The sequence below is a fragment of the Amaranthus tricolor genome, chromosome 2 (genome assembly GCF_026212465.1).
Source record: "Amaranthus tricolor cultivar Red isolate AtriRed21 chromosome 2, ASM2621246v1, whole genome shotgun sequence".
In the NCBI taxonomy this organism is placed as follows: domain Eukaryota; kingdom Viridiplantae; phylum Streptophyta; class Magnoliopsida; order Caryophyllales; family Amaranthaceae; genus Amaranthus; species Amaranthus tricolor.
In genome coordinates, this window is record NC_080048.1 from 11,316,292 (window position 1) to 11,332,086 (window position 15,795).

Here is a 15,795-nt window from a genome sequence, read left to right on the forward strand (position 1 = left end):
CAATTGAATTATTGAGTAATCCAACAAAATATTACATTTATATACAAGTAATTAACAAACATTTCTAATAAAATTTCTTTGCTCACTTGGTAACTACCCATAAACATTATCCTATCTAAATTCAAACTCTTTTAAAAGACAGTTTGATATCGACATAAATACGTAAGAACCTTTAAATCATCGCGAATCAAAGTACGGCTATAAATTTACAATTTAATAGCAAAATCTTCAAAATACAGCTATTAATTTACATGTCAATAGCGAAACAATACGGCAAATAAAATATATGATTTCATTGCGAAACAAACAAAACTTTATATACCAAACATATATATTCAAAACTCATATTAAAACAATAATATAACAACACTTAAAAATGTGGGAATATATGGACCGTCAGGAAGTACGCTTGATTTAAATTTTGAGAACACGGGTGATCATCATCACCGAAAATACGGTTCTTGCAAGAACGAAACAGGATCGGGGGCTCGAGACCAATCAGAATAACCATTACCTATTATCAAGCTATAGGATTTCACAATAATCCGTATATAAATATCTGTTGCCAATTCCCAAAAACAGACAATTGTCAATGTCGAATAATTCAATATAAAACAAAACAATAATTCACTTGATGTTCTTTGAAATCAACAATCATACTTCATTTTCATAATACGATATTTCAAGACTCATATTTTATAAGGCAATAACGTACAAAACATGTTTTTAATTGAAGATTAGAAAATAAGGTCAAACAAAGTCAAATCCAGTCCTGAACTGGACTCGTAGTCGCACAAATCCTCGCGATACGCGACCATAGTTTAGACCCAATTCTGAACTCAACTTGAACGTATAAATTCGAGTATCCATTTTTAAGTATACGATTTTGTCCCAAATCAGCAGCAACATAACACTTATAAAACATGAACTAACTTGAATTTAACTTTAAAAGATAGTAGTGTTTGTAAGATTACCTTTGAGCAAGTTTAATTTCCACACAGTCACACAAAACTTGAAAACCAAAAACCAAAAATCCTCTTCAATTGCTAGTTCTTCAATGGCTATTTTGATGGACCTCAAAATGGCTCCTTCTTGATACTACTTCAAATATTCCAACAAAAAGATTTTCTAAAAACCTAACACACAACAATTTAAATGTCAATTTCATGGTTCTTTTAAACCTTAAATTAACATACATATAAATAGAATGAAGATGAATATGTTTAAAACTTATTTTAACACAAAGGAATGGAAGATGGTGGGGACTACTTGAATTCTACTACCTCAACAATATCTACAATCAATATAACCCCATTTCAAGAATGAATAATGACCCTAAATTGATCTTAAATACCCAACAACTAACCTTAAACATTTGATTAAAAGAACACCCAATTTATTTCACAACTTCTAATCCCACTTTATAAATCCCGTATAGTACCATTTCAGGATACCCTCTTAGTATTTTGGTCATGACTTCCTCATTCGAACTCGTATAGAGGCAATTCAAGTGGCTACGCGACCGTGACTCGGAGCTCTACAATTCTGATGCAGGAACCAGAACCAGAAACAATCAGAACTGCCTCGAAAATGGCCAAAACTGAACGTTCAGATTCTGAACTGAAATTTCAATACCCCAAAAATACCAAACTTTATAATAGAAATCAAATAACCCAAATAACCAATACTAATCAATACTAATAAGAACCCAAAAATTGATAAGAAACTCAATTTTATACTAGAAACCTAATTTGATATCATAATCAAAATTACCTAAATAAATCTAGTTGATACTCAAATTATAACCTAAAAACAAGGTTATAATCACCCAAGTTCACACATGAAGTTTAAACTCAATAATCTTGATAATAACTTAGTCATCACAAACTTAAACCATAATAAATCAGATTTTCAACAATAAACAATATATTGAATCAAAATCATAGTCATAAATCAAATGAATTTGCTATATAAAATCAATTACTCAAAATCAAACTTTAAAAGCTTTACTAATTGTGTCTTACCTCTTTCATGAGGAAATCTCCATTAAAACTTGATTTATAAGCTTTTTGAAAACCATGGATGAATTAGCTCTTCAATGATCAACTTCAATATCTCCCTATGGAACTTCAATTCACTGATTTTTCCCCAAATCAGAAACCCTAACTTGATTCTATAAACCCAATTGAGATTCAACTCAAAAACCCCAAATTGATAAAACCCTAACTTTAATATCAATAACAAGACATGAAACTTTACCAAAAATAAAGTGGCGAGAAGGTGGTGACTTAAGTGACAGCAAAGGTGATGCAACAGTGATGGCGTATGTGGAGGCACGATGGTGGTAGTGATTATTGATAATGGTGTTGAGGTTTGAGCGAGGAGGGAAGCTCAATTTTGAGTCTGGTTTGTTTTCTCTATTTTTTTAAAAGAAATGAAGGAAGATGAGTAACCTGATATTGTTAAAGGTTTGACACCTCACACATTTATGTGTCTAATCATGACACACTTTACTTTTTACCCTATTTTTATTGTATAACTTACTTTTGTCCCAAATTTAATACCACTCATATCCTTAAATAATAAAATATTATTCTGAGTCTAAATAAAATAACGTACTTAAAATTTAATACCCAAATTAACTTCATTAATTACTATTAATTAAGCCGCTAAAATAGGGGTTGTCTTAGTAATCTCCATTGAGTTTGTTCTCAAGTGTGAGGGTTATTTCATTGTAATATTATATTGTTGAATCATAATAAAATAAACATTTGTTACGGGGAGGAATCTAAAATACCTCATAATCATATTGTCATTTCTATTGTTCATATTTTGTCTTTCCATCATCTTTTTTTTATCCCTTCTTATCATTATTGGGTTCAAGCTCCTCTTCTTTCAATTAAGATCAGAGCTTAGTGTGTGTCTTTGGGATATTGAGTTAGAACAAATTTGGAGATTGGTTGAAGATAAATTATAGAAGTTAAGATGTGTTCAGATTGTTTGTTGAATCCATCGAGGTTTGTGGAAACCTTTGAGGAGAGAAAAAATAATAAGTATGCAAGAAAAGTGGAGTTTGTCAATGGAGATCTTAGTGATAGAGCCTTTGTTGAGTTGACAAACTTGAAGATGCTACTAGGTGTACTATTAACGGTGAGGAAATACCATCCATGTAGGTTGGTTTGATTGTTGATGAGATTCCATCTATGGGGGATGGTAAAATCATTGAAACAAAATCCATGAAAGAAGGGTATTAGAGCAAAAGCCGAAATCAAGAATGTAAGAATTGGGTTTGGGGATAAAGTGTGTTATCGTTGCCACAAAAGAGGCATATTCAATATACTTGTAACAATTTGAAGAAAGTCTTTCTAAACTTGGAGCTTTTGAAGGAGATGACGAAGCAAATTATGGAGATTGGTGATGGTGAGAAACTCAAAGGGAAGATGAGCCATTTGAGAAGATGGTGAAGGCAACGAACATGGAAAAATGGGTTGCAAAGAATGATGAGCACCCATACTTTGGTGATGAGGGCTTTATGATATTGAATGCTATATATGATGTTGATGATGGTCATGTGTTACTGGCCAAGTGTGATGATGATGGTGATTGTGTGTTTGATTGTAGAGATAAAAGTTTGTTTACAAGGGTAATGGCTTGTGAGCATGAGATGGTAACCTTGCCTAGTGGTGAGGAAGTTTTGATTGAGGCCATTGGAGAGGTGCATTTGAAGTTGCATTTATAATGGCTTAGTGCGATGTGAGATACATACTTAAGATGATGAAGAATCTAATGTCATTGAAGAAATTAGAGAAGATTAGGTACACCCTGAAGGCAAAGGGATGCTTAGTGCATTTGAAAGGAGTGATAGGTAACAATGGCCATATGTTGCGAAGGAGTAGAGACTTACATCATTTAGAAAGTGGTGCAAGACTAGAGTCATCAAGAAGAGTGACATTTGTGGATGGTGATGACTTCCATGATAGGTGAATCACAAAGAAGGTTGATGATGAGTTTAGTCTTAAGGGGGAGCCAAGACTCAATCATATGTTGATGTTGTTATTGAGACACTAAGAAAGGTGGCACTTGATGATAGAAGTAGATTTGGCCTTGAGGGGAGATTGTTAGTACAAGTGCTAAATCACTTATATGCAAATGTGATGAGTCGATGACTTAAGATAAGCCACGTCATGTTTCGAGCAACGATGAGGGTGCAAAGGAGTTGACTGAATTGATGATGGGGATTCGAGGAAGCAACATAAGAGGGCAATGGAGACCTTGATCAATTCTAGAAGCTGTACCAAATAAGCTTAGAGTCATACCTTGAACGAGGCAACGTATGGGAGATAGGTTGCTCAATCAAGGCAATGAGAAAAAAGCAAGATGAAGGTAAGCAGAAGAGTTGCTCGTTCGAGCAGCTTTCCAGCAACAATCAATGAATGGATGAAGACAATTGCTCGTTCAAGCACATGGGTAGCTTGTTCGAGCAGCAAATTAGTAGCTCAACAATCATTTCTTTTAATTTGTTTTTCATTAAGGGTGTAATGAAGAACAATTATAATCTACGTATTATTGCAGAGTTAGTTGTTGGTTTTAGAAGGTTCCATGCTTTATTTAAAGGGCTTATAACTTCATAGAATATGTACACAACAAATGCTAAAAGGGCTATAATTCATAAACATGGGGCTAGGGTGAATACCAAGACAACTTTGCTTCTATACATTAGTATTGAGGGTGATCACCATTATTAGATGAGATCTTTATCTTTAGAGTTTAAGGGTGATTTTATTATTATTGTTGAATTGTAACAAAATAAATATTAGTTGAGAGGGATGTATCTAAGTGTGTGTTATTTGTCATTTCTTCATATTTTTCTTTTACTTCATCTTCTTCATCCCTTACCATTATTGCGTTCCAGCACCTCCTCTTTCATTTTGATTATAAATTATATTTACTTTTAAATTTTTTTAGTTTTATGTAAATTTTTAAAGAAAATTTTATTTAAAAAAATATTTTAAATAAATAAATAAATAAGAAATAATTAAGTTAAGTTTTTACAAAATTTATTCATAAAATATATTAAAATAAATCATTTATTTTTATAAAATATATACTCATGATGTTTCTAAGAAACTGTCATACTTTTCTTTTTACTTTGCTATAATTTTCTTTAATAGAAATGTCCAATCCATTTTTAAATCCCCATAATGCATCTCTTTTTTAATATCATTCGCACAATTCAGATGTTCTTACCATTTCTTAAAATTTATGCAACATATAACTATGACAATTACTTGGAGACAGAGGGAAAATAAACAATTTAATTATAAATTGAATATAAGTAATAAAAAGGAATCAAAAAAAAAAAGATAATTACAAGAAATGATCGCGTTAGTCAGTGATCTAATACTTTCTCGCTTACCGATTGGTGTACTTATTCTTTTCGTTTTACATATCAATCTTTTACTATTTTATCACATAGTTATTTTTATTTTATAAATTTACATGTATTATTTATTTATTTATTTTTAATTTATGTTTGGTGCGGACTTACGATTTTAGCTTCACTCAATCTTTTTTGTTTCAAGAATTTCTATTTTTGAGGTCATTCTCTAGTTGAGAGACTCTTTAACTACATCCTCTCTTATGAGTCTCTTATGAGTATGGGTGTGCAAAATGAGATTGGACCGACGATCCGGACCGGAACCAGTTGAGACCGGACCAGATCAGTTGCATCCAGTCCAGGCTTCGGGTCTTACTTATTCTTGATTCCAGGTTTCCAGTCCGATCTAAACCCAAAAAAATCCGGGTTAGACCGGATATAGATAAAAGTAATTTTGAAGAAGAATAATATTTACGATTTTTATGTATCTACTTATTTAAAGGGCTTTAGATTTTTTATGTCTGACAAAAAATAATTTTTAACTCAAATATTTAAATTTTATATAATTAATTTGCTAAATTATTTTAAAATCTTTCATTTTTTAATTTAATTTTGGCATCAAAAATTACTTCTAGTCTAACCGATCTTAACTTGGACCGGACCGAAAGGAAACCGAGGAAGACCGAGACCGACCCGGATGGAACCTGTCCGATCTCCGGTCTGAGAATATTCAAAATTTTGGTCTTCCGGTACAATGGATTACAGCCGGTCTGGTCCGAATTTGGACCGGTGAACATCTTTACTTATGGATATGGAATGCCGCCTTTATTTTCTCATCTCCAAACCCTAATCATAATTTCTATAGGCGGGATACTGAATACAATCATAATGTAATGATGATAAACACGTAAAAATCTAATGGATGAAATTACAATAAATCGTCCCTGAGAATATAAAATGATGAAATTCAACCTAAATAAATTTATTTGGCCAAAATTCTTCTTGTCCCATATAATATATTTTTTATAAAAGCATTGGCAATTGTAAATGAACAGAGAAGGCAATAGAAATAGGGTATTATTATTCATCGCCAATCCTTTTCATTTTATCGTCATCCCTCTAATGAAATTACGAATTTGCCCCTGGACATAAAACTTGTTTAACAAATGTAAATCGCACTTAATAACACTATTATCACTTAATAACATTATTATCGCGACTCTATATCTATTGAATTTTCAGAGGCGTCCTTGTAGGATATACGAATTCAAACACGGTACTATCTCTCTAAAAACTCTCTAAAAACATTCTTCGATTTTAAATAAGCTATTAGTTAGAATCGATTAACTATGGCTAACGAAAGCGACTATGAATCGGATCCGGTACATACTTTAATCGATTTGAATCGGTGTATTTTTTTTAAAAAAAAAAGGAAAGTCGCAAAAACTGGGCGAGTAGACCACGGTTCAGTCGCACGTTTTGTGCGACTGGTTTTTTTTTTTAATTACAATATTATTTAAATTATTATTATTATTATTATTATTATTATTATTATTATTATTATTATTATTATTATTATTATTTGTATTGTTTTTATTATTGTTATTATTATTATTATTATTATTATTATTATTATTATTATTATTATTATTATTATTATTATTATTATTATTATTAGTTTTAGTAATATTATTGTTATTATTTATTTAAATAATTTATAATTATATGTTATTATTATTATTTTCTTATTATTTAATATTAATTTGTTTTATTATTATTTCAATTATTTTATTATATTTTTTGTATGTTAGTATTTGAATATTAATTATTTAAGTAAATTATAATTTTTAATTAATATTAATTTGTATTACTAATATTTTAATATTAATTATTAAAGTAATTTATAATTTTTATTTATTATTGAATGTTTTTATAATTAATGTTTGTATGTATAATTTTTTAATGACCTAATGTATGGTTTGTTTTATATTTCAAATTTGCAGTACTTTGAAAACTTAGAAGACAACGTAAATTACTTCGGTAGATTTATTACGGATAGGGAATTTGTTTCTTTAAATGAATTACATAGTTCGGCCGATACGATAGCAATAACAATTGGTTTTAAATTTACACGTTGTTCTTATAAACAAAAAGGATGTTCTAGAGTTAGTGTGTATTTAAGATGTCACCGCTATGGTAATATTAGGGGTGATTTACATAATCTAGATAATGCTGCCCAACCTGATTCTAAAAGTAGAAGTTGCGGGTGTAAATTTTTGATTGTAGCAAGTAGTTGTAAACCATGAGAAAGATCTTGGACGATAAGGGTGTGTCCTGGTGAAAAATGAAGACATAACCACCCGTTCTTAGTGTACAGAGATGGTCATGCAAGGGCAAATAGGATCAATGTAGATATTCGGGAGCACATACGACAGCTTAGTGCAACCGGCCTTTATCATGACTTCTATTAGAGAAATTTTTTGTTTTTTACTAGTATGAATCAGATATATAATGCTAGACAGTCAATAAGGAGAGAAGAGATGGAGGGTAGGACTCCCCTTCAACACTGTCTTTATATGGCCACAGAACTTAATTACGTGATTTGGACAGACTTGGATAGCAAAGGGGAATTGAGCAGATTATTAGTTGCAAATCCTACCTCTATCCAAATGATACGTATGTGGCCATATGTTATGTTGATAGATACAACGTACAAAACAAACAAACAAAAGTGGCCACTGTGTGAAGTGATCGGAATGACGCCAACCAATCACAACTTCTTTATTGCATTCTGTTTGATGCGAGATGAGGCGGCTGTGTCATATTCGTGGGTGTTGTAGGGATTGAGAGATATTTTTGGCACAGCTCAGACTCCTAGCGTCATTGTAACCGATCGAGACAAAGGTTTATCTGCAGCTATTCGTGATGTCTTCCCAGGTAAAAAGGTTTTGTTGATTAATTATTGTTGTTCTATCTATTGAATATGTCTTAATTACGTTCAATGTTGTGTTTAATGTAGATGTGCGGCATTTGTTATGCATTTGGCATATTGCAAACGACGTTGAGAACCCGGTGGACAAGTTGTTGGGGGGGGGGGGGGGGGGGAAGAAATCAACAAGGGCAGGTATTCAGGAAAAGTAGATGGAACCCCTAGGTTGAAAGTTCTACAATCGACGAATTTGAACAGAGATGGCAATCGATCGTGACTACGTGATCGGTTAGGAACAAAAAGATCGTTCGGTATTTGGCTGGAACATGGATTCCACTTAGAGAGAAATTTGTGCATGCGTGGACGAATGAATGTTTACACATGGGTAACCAGACTACCAGCAGAGTTGAAAGCCAACACTCGTCTTTCAAGTATTATCTTGGTAGCGGTAATAGCTCATTTGATACCCTGTTCAAAAGGGCACACGCACAGATTACGAACCAGCAAGCCAGGATCCGACAAGCGCTACAGGAATCCATGAATTCTGTAGCAACGTCGTTGCGACAATATTTCTTTAGACCTTTATATCGCCACGTATCTATCAATGCCTTGGAGCAGCTGCGGCTTGAGCATAACCGTATATTAGATTTGGGTGATTATGTACTTAACAAATGCGGTAGTGTACTTCAACACACCCATGGATTGCCATGTGCTTGTTATTTATATATGTCCATCGATTCACAAGGTGCTTTGTATTTGGATGACATTCATCCATTCTAGAGTACTTTGACGTATACAGAGGTAGGAGATGACACCAACGAAGGAGTACGATACGCGAACGCCGATGACAAAGAGTACTTTCAATCTTTGGTCGATGAAGTCCTAAAATCTGATCCCGCAGTTGTACGACGCTTGTCTCAGGTACTTGAGTATGAACTACACCCTGATGGAGCCAATATACCTGAGCCTTACGCAAGTCCACCTAGAAAGGGAAGACCAACCACAAGCAAAACCCTCAGAAGAAATAAAAGCGCATTTGAATATAGCAGATCATCTTCTCATGGTCGAGGGTGTAGATCTTCATCCCGCAGGAGATCTAGTGGTAGATCTAGTGGTCGAGAAATGCAATCCTCAGTTGGAATTAAGTTTTGTTTCAACTTATCCGGTACATGACTTTCCTTTCCGTTATTTAAATTAGTTTGTTACAGCTTAATCTTACTAACCTTATTTTCAATAATTGCAGATGATCCAGGAGGTCGTGATTTTTCACTGTTTTCATGACCTAATCACATCCCGTACATTCTTCCTCCTTACTTGTTTGATTGGATTGATGTGTTAGGTGATGTTTACTGTGGATTTAGAGCTATTGCCGCCACAGATTTAGGAGGCGAGGAGGCATAGCCTCTTTTAAGACGTGTTATGTGTATGGAAATGCAAATGAACAGAGACCAATACCTAAGTTTGTATCTATCGCAGGAGTTGTTAGAAGATGCTATATTCAGAATTCGTTCACATGGCAATGGACCTGCTTCTTATATTCACTGGATAGATGCATCGATGGCATTGTACTCTGCAGCAACGTTTCTTAACATTTGCATTGCTTATTATGGTTCTGCTGACTGTAATCTGTTGTACAACTGTTTGGTTCTTCCGTTAAGAAAAGCACCAGGCGTGCATAATGTAAATAAAGTTATACATATATGTTGGGTGAATGGAAATCATTTTTTTCAACTATTAATGAACGACGCTTCATCCCCGTTGCCACCAGTCCATCAACGTTGGAGAGAAGCAGTTGACAATTTTTCAGGACATATAGAAACACATTTTACAAGTAGGATTATGCTTTGGAATAAACTATGTGGGCCACGAGCACCACAACGTAATAACACCGCTGAAGATGCTGTAAATTTAGATAGTCCATAGTGTAACGTGATGTGTAAATCATTATTCAGTTTTAGTATAGAAATTGTAGATGGAATTCAATTTGTATATAGTCCATAGTTATACTATTGTGTACGTCATTACTATAGAAATTGTAGATGAAATTCATTGTGTATAGTAATGTTGTAAATTAATAAAAGCATTGATGTAAACATGAATTAAAATTAATGTAAAAAGCGTTGATGTAAATAAATAAACGCATTAATGTAAATTAGTTTAAATACAGACTATGAAAGGTCATGCCTTTTAAAAGCTTGTCATTCGGCAAATAAATCTTTAACATTATTAAGGTATACATCTAAAGCATGTCTTTCCCAGGGGTTTGTTTCCGCAACAGCAGACAGTCTCGCCAATGGAGCGACTCGACTCGGCCATTCATTCAGAAACTGGAAAAAAAAAAAAGGAAAAAGGGTGTGAATAAGATATTAAACAGCATCTAAATAACACAACGACATAATAGAAAACAAATAAATTCAAAAAACTTACGTATTCCAATTTGCTTTCAGCTGGACCAAAACCAGCCCTCGGTCCTTCACGGGGGACGACGTATGGGCAGGAGCACACTCTGAACCAATCAACATAAATAGGAACAGCCTCTGATGGAACAGATGCCCGACGAAGTGCCTGATCACCAAGGCGGGTACTACAGGGGAACCTACTCCATGCCTCCAAGTACACAGGCGGAGAAGCAAAGGTCACGGAGTAGGTACCGTGTGCCGGTCGTACAGCCTTGGTTGGTCTCAGAGGAGGGGGGAATAGCCTGCACAAAGCCGAGTTGTCGCACTGTCCTCTCTGACAAATACACCTCGACAATATCAAAGCAAGTGATACCCCCGATGAAGGTGGTGCGTGGGTGCTCATTCAGTAATGCCCTTGGAGAAGTCATGTACGGAGTCCATTCCACCTGCATACAAGCCAAGTTAACATATAAAAATAATCTAAAATTAAAATAACATGCATAAGAAAGTGTGATGTGATGTACAATACCTAAGTTTCCGTCATGGAGTCCAGTATACTCCTGCAGTCCCTCAGCCTATTGATCTCACGACCTGGCTTGGGCGTGGACCACATCTCTACCCTAGTCTTATTAGGCACATCTAATTGGCGAGGACGAGGGCGGAAGGCGGGAAAGTAATCGTAGATCCATGTCTGGAGCAATGTCAGGCAACCCGCAATGGTCTTGCAACCAGCCCTAGATGCCATTCCCAGTTGGCGATGCATGTACGCCTGCGTCACCGTACCTCAGGCGATCTCATCCTGATCGACGTTGACGGCAAGTATCGGGTGAGGTCGCATGCTGGTTCTGGTCTTATCCGCCAGCAGGGTAGAGCCGACAATAGCCAATTAGTAGGCTGTCGACTGGGTATCCATAGCCTGGGACCAATGACACAACTGCATCAGTTCAGCAACGTTGATGCAGTCGCTGGTGATTATCCCTTTCCACCGTAGCTTGGACATGGGCTCCCCAAACAGATTGGTAATACCGACCTGCCGCTCCCCCTCAGAAGGCTCAGCCGGTAGAGAACCTTCAATACCTATGCCCAGTATGTGCTGCACGTCGTGCAACATAATCGTCATCTCCCCCCATGGCATGTGGAAGGTGTTCGTATCCGGCTGCCACCTCTCCATGAAGGCCGATATCAAAGCACAGTCGATGTGCTGGTGCATAACGTACGGTAGACGGCCGAGGGGAGTAGCAGGTAAAACATCGTACAGCGCATCGGTCATATCCTGCAGTGCGATGATCGCCTCCAACGGCTTGTTCCTACTACAGCATTCTAGAACCGGAGGCGAACGCTCAGAGCCGTCAAAAATAAGTTTAGCTATGTGCCCACCATAGCTGGGTATCAGGCGCGTATCTGTGGGCCCCCCGGGCTGGGGCGATGTGACTAACTAGTCTGTTCCAGCGGACCGTGAGCGCCTGCTCCCCCATGGCGGCTCATTATCGATGAGACTACGTCCGGCACGCTCAGATGCGCCTAAAGAACTAGGACCGGCACGTGCGAATCTACCGTTGGACCCCGGACAACAGTCCAGTCAACTGGGCAAACAACATCGCCTTGGTACTCAACATTATCAGCATCATCATCATCACTAGAAACCCCCCAACTACTCTGGAGGCTGCTAGCCTGGTCATCAAAACGAGTACGCACTTGGTTCAGCGTACTCGAGCGTTGGGCCTCACTGTGTCTGGCAGCCTCTTCCTTCCTAGCCCTCCTAGTTGAACGCGTCACCATCCTCTCATTAGGGTCCCCTTTGAGTAGGGTAGGCCTAGAGCTATTACCGCTTAACAAGTGTCTAAAAAAGCCCTTTCCTTTTCCTTGATTACCAGTCATTTACTACAATTTTTGATAATTTAATTAACTATTATTAATAAATAAACATAATCAAACGTTACGTTAAATTAACCACATGAATAAAAGACAATAATTAATTAGCAACAACAATATTTAACTAATCATTATCAACAAATATAATGTAAGAACATATTTTTTATTATTATTATTATTATTATTATTATTATTATTATTATTATTATTATTATTATTATTATCATTATTGTTATTATTATTATTATTATTATTATTATTATTATTATTATTATTATTATTATTACTATTATTATTATTATCATTATTATTATTATTATTATTATTATTATTATTATTATTATTATTATTATTATTATTATTATTATTATTGTAATTAATTTTCTAAATTGACAATAATAATCATAAGAATAATAATAATAATATTAACAAAAATAATTACATTAATAATAATTATAACAATAATAACACAAACAATAATAATAATCATAAGACTAATGACAAAAACAATATTTAAAAATAAAATTTAAAAAAAAAGTTACCAACAGTAACAATAAAAACAACAACAACATCACCAACAAAAATAATAAAAATAATATTTAAAAGAATATAAAAAAGTTAATAATAATAATAATAATAATAATAATAATAATAATAATAATAATAATAATAATAATAATATTTACAAAAATAAATTAAATATAATAATTAAAACAAAAATAAAAATTTAATATTAATAATAAGAACAATCACAATAATAATAATAATAATAATAATAATAATAATAATTATAATAATAATAATAATAATAATTATTATTATTATTATTATTATTATTATTATTATTATTATTATTATTATTATTATAACAATAATAATAATAATAATAATAATAATAATAATAATAATAATAATAATAATAATAATAATAATAATAACAATAATAATATAAATAAAATTAATAATAATTATTTATTAAAAAAACGAACAAAAAAATAGGAAGTCGCAGGAAAACCGCGAGCCAACTACGGTCCATTCGCGGTTTTCCTGCGAGTGAACCGCGGTTGGCTCGCGGTTTTCCTACGAGTTCCTAATTATTTTAAAAAAAAAATTTAAATAATACGATTCGAATAAAAATTACCTCGATTAATTGTTTGCGGAATGAATTTCTTAGTTTTTGCTCCAAAAATTTTATGTTGTAATTTTTTTTTTTGAGTGTGATAAAGGAGTTATTTAGTGTGATTGGAGTATATGTAAGAAATTTTAAGTCCAGTGGCAAATTCGTAATTTCATTGGGGGTGGCGATAAAATAAAAAGGGTGGCGATGTTTAAGAATTGGGTAGAAATATTCTATAAAAACATATGCAATCACACAATACTATAAGGTAGTGTTTGACAACATAGAATTTATTTGAATATATGGAATTTAATTTTTATATTCAAATTTAAGAATTGTAAATGACACATATACTTGGATTGATACTTGACCAAATTTTGCATTGTAATTGCAATTTTATGGAATTGAACCAATTCCCATTTCCAAATTCAAGATTTGCCAAACATAGTATTTGACCCAATTTAATATTTGGAAATGAATTTCAAGTTGCCAAACATACCATAAAAGAATTGGAAAATTCCACATGATAGCTTTTATATATTTTTGCATTAGTTATGATTTTAAGTGAACAACGTTAATGAAAGAATTAAGGAATAGACATGTGTCATAAGTCTAAGAAAACCTAAAAAAGAACACGTGGCATATGATCCATTTATCGAGGTTGATCTAATAGTGTGTTACCTCAGTGCTTATGTCTACAAATACATATACATAGAACATTAAAAGCTGGTTTCGGTGGAAGAATTATCTAAAAAATCCACCGTTTGTTTTATATGAATGCTTTCTTGAGCGGTTGAGCCAAATGTTTGATTTATTATCTACCATTCTCGTCTTTAGATTCGTGTTGTATCTATCTATCTTATATTCGCTTTGAAATCACTTTAGATTCGTGTTATATACTCCCTCCGATCTTTTAATTTAGTCCCATTTCCTTATTTGGCAAAACCTTTGAATTAGTCCCATTTCTATTTTTGGCAATCCTTTTTTACTTAAATACCCTTAGTTCACACAAGTAATTACGAATATACCCCCATATACCTTACTTACCCAACTACCCTTCACTACTTATCCTTCACTACTTACCCTTTACTATTTACCCTTTTTAATGGACCCCACACAACCCTTAATATCCGTGCCCAACCTATATGGGACTATATTGAAAGATCGGAGGGAGTATTTCATATATTATTACAAATTAAATTAGATATCTAATTTCGTTTAAACTATATAATAAATTAAGATTGATATTTTTAATTTTTTTTTTCAATGATTTATAATAAAATATGCAAAATTAAATTAGTATATGACAGATATAAAGTGGCCGGCTATGGAGTGAGGTGGGTGGGTATTGAGTGGAGCGGGTGGGTATAGGACTGAGCGAGTGGGTATGGGGCGGGTAAGACCTCATATGGCTACCACCTACCCGCTACTCATGGTGGGTAAGACTTTTCATACCTATATTCACCTACTACCCATCAAAATAATACTTATATCCACCCCAATTGGGTGGATATTGTATTAGACCCATATAATTTTACCCATCTATCATCCTTAGTCTCATCTTTAAATCTCATCTTTAAATCTCACAAGTCTAATTCTCATATATAAGGCAATAAAGGTCTATAATAACAAGTAATTTGACCTCTACTTACTATATATATGCTCTGTATGACTGGAAATCAAATTAGGCTAGCTAGTGCATTGAACCCATTTAACTTGTACGTGGATACATAACTAAAAAAAAAAAAATAAAAATTACTGACATTATATATAATCTTTTAATCAATTTGAATGGGTATAATAGATATGATTATGACTTGTGTGTATTGAATATATGTAGGCTAAAATAAATTACTACTTTTTTTTAAAGATTTTGTTTTCTTATTATTTAAGAGCAACTTTTTTAATATTTTGGACAATTAAATACAATCTTACGTTTTTAAGCTTTATTCTTTTATATTTTCGTTAATTAAATAGTGCAAGTTTACTGATCTTAATTTCGTTAATTATTTTTGAAAGAAAGAACAATATTATATATATACTACAAAAACTTAATGAATTTGTCATACCAAAAATAAAATGATAAATATAGTAATACTCA